The following is a 5302-nucleotide window of genomic DNA, read 5'->3' as shown; positions in this document are numbered from 1 at the left end:
CTTTTAAAGGTTAATGCAGCAGCTGGCAAGATAACACACAGTACACAGTGGCTGGCTTGGCGGAAGCCAGGGCGTCCAGGTCAGCTGCGGTGGACGGGCACTCTAGTTTGGCCATACCACTGCTTACTGACTGTACTTTATTTGTTAACGGTGAATTCCTGGAGACCTGACTGTCCAAGGTCTCAGGGACTTTTTAAGTCTGAAGGACAGCATTTCCATCTGGGCTGCAGAGAGAACTCTGCCCTGTGTGGGCGTGGAGGGGACGATCCCTGCGCAAGAGCCCTCCCTTCGTCACTCACTGTCTGGAATTCAGGCCTGGCCAGGAACCCTGAGGCCACAGCAGTGATCCATTGGGATTCCTCAAAGCAGTTGTGTTTGTCTCCGCGTTACAAGTGGGGACACTGAGACACTGGAAGGGGTGACCTTCCTAGGCCCTGCAAGTGATGATCAGGGCCTGGCCTGTCTCTGGCCACTCTCAGCTGGCCCAGGGGGCTGCTGCTCACTGGACTCTCCAAGAAGAGCAGTCAAGGCAGAAATGGAGGCGAGGACAGTGTGGGAGGAGAAGCCGGGTGCAGCCGCAGAGATAATGCAGAGTTCATGCCAGGGTTAGTCCACCTGCCCACCTCAGGAGGGAGCAGGCACAGCCCTCCAGCCAGGAGCAGAGCTAGGCCAAGGGCTGCCCTTCAGCTTAGGGCAGGATGCAGATGCTTTACCCCAGTGGCTCTCAGCGGCAGGGATCTTGCCCCCAGACAAACGTCTGCCAATGTCTGGAGACATTTTTAGTTGTTTCAGCAAGGGGTAGAGGGTGCTACTGGCTACTGGCATACAGTGGGTAGAGGCCAGGGATGCTGCTACACATCCTGCAACGCACAGGACAGACGCACAACAGAGATTTATCTGGCCCCAAATGTCACTAGTGTTAAAGCTGAGAAACCCTGCCCACACTTTCCTCCCTCCACATCTTCACTCAAGCAGTCCCTTCATGCCTGGCAAGCAACAAACTAAGTCAGTTTGAGGGGACTTCCCTGGAGGTCCAGTGGTTAAGACTCCGTACTTCTACTGCAGGGGGCATGGGTTCGATCCCTTGTCGGGGAACTAAGATCCCACATGCTGCACGGTGCCGCCAAAACCAAAACCAAAACCAAAACTAAGTCAGTTTGTCAAACCTCTTCATGACTGAGATCACGTCACCTCCTTTTCCAGATCTGCCATCCTCTAGCTGTGTGGCTTTAGACAAGTGATGTGACCTCTCTGAGCCAGAGTTTCCACCTTGTTAAAACAAAAAATCCCTCCTGCATGGTCAGCCATTGTGAAGAGGAGACACAGTGTTGTCCAGAGAAGGCCCAGCTCTGTGCTTGGCTTCTAGAAACGCCCAGTTCACAGAGGCTGCTACTGTTGCTAATCTCTGCTTCTGTCTTCCCTGAGACCCCTGCATTTTGGTTTGTGTGTTTTTGGACTCCTGTACCCAGAACATACTCTGCAATGGCATGAGCTGACACCTCCATGTACTGTGCACACTGAAAGAGCGGGGGCTTGATGTCTTGGTGCCTAGTACAGGGCCTGGCATGGGGTAGGTCCTGAGTAAGTGCTGAGTCCCTGGTACACGCTGGCCCCTGTTCTGTACGGAACACAGGGAGCCCAGTGGGTCATGCAAAGTTTGAACTGTAATTGGGCAGAGTGTGTGGGTGGGACTCTCCTTGAGCCTATAACTCTGTGGTTTCTGCCCCAGGCCTTGGGGAAGCTGATTTTTCCTAGCACATATCGGAGGCTCCCAGTGACAGCTCCACAAGGGATTTTCTCCAAACTTTTTGTTTATGAATTTTCAAACCTACAGAAGAGTTGCAAGAATGGTGCAATGAACATGCATGTACCCCTCACCTGGATTCACCACTTTTGCTTCATCACACACACACATACACACATACACACACATTGTTTTCAGAACCATTTGAGAGTTGACATCATGACATTTCACCTCAAAATGCTTCACCAGGCATACTCTCAGAACAAGGACACTGTCCCATACAACCACACTACAATGATCATACTCAAAACACTTGACGCAGATAAATCCCTTATCTAACTGTGGTTCTTGTTTAGATTTCCCCAGCTGTCCCAATAGTGGTTTTTTACAGGGTTCTTTTTGTTTGTTTGTTTTGATCCAGGAGCCAATCAAGGATCAATCAAAGCACCACATGCAGCTGTCATGTCTTTTTAATCTAGTTCTCTTTTTTTTTTGTTGGTCATCCGGGACACCTACATTTTTTTTAAGGAATGCAGGCCAGTTGTTTTGCAGAATGTCCCTCAATTTGGGATTGTCTGCTGCTTCCACATGATTAAATTCAACGTGTATGTTTTTGGTAGGAACAGCACAGATAGAATGTTGTGACCCTCTCAGAGCAGCCCACCAGGGAGCACAAGATGTCCCGTGTCCCACTATCTGTGACCTCATTTTTGATCCCACAAGTTATCATAGGGGAGACAATTTTGCAGAAGCCTGCATTCTCTCCCCTTGCCCCGCAGGCCAGCCACATTGGAGACTGCCCCATGAGCGTGGAGATGTGGCACTCTCTGTGGCTCTGAGGAGATAAAGGGAATGGGATGTGGCCAGAACTGCTTCCCAGGGCAGTTCAGAATCACCTTTGCCCCCAAACCACAACTCCCCTCCTGCCTGCCCACGTGGCTGCCATGCCCTGCCTCTCTTTGGCGGGGAGGAAACCATCCTGTCCCGGCAATCCCCACTCATCCTCCCTACTTGTTAAGGCACTCACGTTTTAGGAGGAAGCGGCTGGTTCCTGTGGTAAACCCCCGCCTGGCCCAACAGACCTGAGCAGCCGGTGTCTTGAACCCTGGTCTCAGAGGAGAAGCCTAGAATCCCAGCCTGCTGGTGGCAAGAGAAAATACTGGGCCAGGACAGGGAGGTGGCCTGGAATCAACTGGTGGGATGTGGGTGAGTCAAGGGTAGCCAGAGGGCAGAGGGGAAAGGTCTACCTCTTAACTGCTCTACAAATCCCAGATCAGTTCACCTCTTCCATGAAGCCCACCTTGATCACCTTGGTGCCCACCAAACTCTTCTCAACTGCATAGGAAAGTGCTTAATTCTGCTTTAACCACTGGGGCAAATTACTTGTGCCTCCTCTTGTATAGTACTAAACCTGGGGAGGCGGGGGGGGGTGCATCTTTGTGCAGCTATTTGGGCCTAATCCTGCATTGTGTATGCAGTAGGTGCTCAGTACATGTTTTGATTAGCTAAATAAAATGAGAGTTCATCTATTCATGCATTCATTCACTCGAAAAATCATTAACGAGCAACTACCTTGAGCTAGAATCTCTTCTAGAGGCCCTTGCCCTTGGGGACTGAATGTAGGGGTCAGACCACAGACAGATAAATAAGCAGATGATGTGAGGCCAGCGCTACAAAGAAAGAGTGTGTGAATGACTGAACGACTGAATGAATGTATGAATTGTAGATCGAGGAGAGGAGAAAGTGGATGAATGGCCCGGGGAGGGAGCTCCCATCCTCCTGCCATCACCCTGGGAGGACAGGCGCTCTGCAGAGAGTCTGGCCCTTGTCTGAGGTGGGGCAGCCTGCTGGCCTGGCCTTATGTTAGCTGGAGAGAAGGTATTCTGGGAGGAGGTATTTTCCCTAGGCTTTTGGAGCAGTGGCCATTTCCCCCCAGGGGCACCAGAAATGAAACTGCTAGCCACTCGAGGGAAAAACAGAGCTCAGTTCGCCAGTAAGACCAAGGGCAGCCAGTGAAGAGGACAGCTGCCCTGGGACATTCAGTAAAGTGCAATAGCATCAAAATGCTACTGAGGAGGTCATGTTCCCCAAGTTCAGGGGCAAGCTGGGACTAAAGGCAGCAGAAGAATCTCTTTCCTTCCTCCCTCCCTCCCTCCCTCCCTCCCTCCCTTTCTTTCTTTCTTTCTTTTTAACTGATGAATTCATAAAAGTGCTAACAAAAGATCAAAATTAAAAAAATTAATTACATCGGACTGAGTGAAATGATGAGGATGATTATAATTTTTGTGACTTTCTGTTTGAATAAAATTCTTAAAAATCCCACAAGGACTCAGAGGCAAAAAATATACAAATCAATTTTCACTGCAAAGTAAAGGAGCTGTTACGGTGGAGGATTCCTGGACTGAATGTCAATATTATGACATAGTATGAGTGTGTTTCGTGTTTGGTAATTGCAATCATTGTTACTTTTGTTGTGGTCATCCATCTACAATGCTTGGTGTCGGTTGATTTATCTCTTGTAAAAATAAAATACAGTCTGTGTGTGTGTGAAAAATAAAGGGAAAGCAATATTTAAAAAAATAAGAAATCAAATTTATTTTGACAAAATACGGACTAAGCAAAGATTTAACTTAAATTCCAAGGTTAAATTCTATCTTGACTCATATCAAGATCACTTATAGTAACCAATAGATAATTCCTGATCATAGTTAAATGAACTTGTGAAAAGCTCTTAAACTGTTCCTACAATCTTTTATATATATTTTTTTCTTAATACCCTTTTCTTTGGGAATAATGTTAATTTACCTGAAATGTGCAAAGATAGTACAGAGAGTTCCCCTGTACCCCTCACCCAGTCCCTCCTAACTTGCATAACCAGGGTACACTTGTCGCAACTAAGAAACCAAGGAGGGTACAACACTAGTAACTAAACTTGAGACTTTATTTGGGTTTCTCCAGTTTTCCCATTAACATCCTCTTTCTGTTCCAGGATACAATCCTGGGTATCACATCACGTTGATGTGTCATGTCTCTTCAGGCTTCCCTGGTCTGTGACAGTTTCTTGAACTTTCCTGGTTTTTCATGTACCCTGTGTGAATTTTGTAATCAGGAAAAGAAAGGCACGACGATGAAGAAGATGAAGATAAAGAAGATGATGATGATGATGATTTATGCCCGGGAATGCCTTCGTTTTTATCTCGGTGGGAGGCAAATGATCGGCTTTTTCTTCCTCTGTTCACCGGAACAGAAGAGGAAAGGCAGTGCTGCCCGGTATCTATGGGATCCACAGAGGCTGGACGCCTTAATCCCTGCCCTCTGCCCTCTCGGTCCCTACTCCCGCCACCGTCAACACCACCCCAGCGCGGGGGCCCTTGGGCGGAGGGCGAGCCGCGGGCCGCGGGTCCCCTCCCCGGTTGGGCGAGCGCGCGGGCGGCCCCCGGATCAGCTGTTCCGCAACCGGACTCGGCCGCCCCGCCCCTGCCCAAGTCTTAAAAGCCTCTCTCGCCTCCGAGCGTCCGAACTGCCTGCTGCCCGTCCCGGCCAGGCGCCCCCTGCAGC

This window comes from Tursiops truncatus, chromosome 2, assembly GCF_011762595.2.
Source record: "Tursiops truncatus isolate mTurTru1 chromosome 2, mTurTru1.mat.Y, whole genome shotgun sequence".
NCBI classification, from domain to species: domain Eukaryota; kingdom Metazoa; phylum Chordata; class Mammalia; order Artiodactyla; family Delphinidae; genus Tursiops; species Tursiops truncatus.
The sequence above is the reverse complement of the archived record's forward strand: the minus strand, read 5'-3'. Positions refer to the sequence as shown.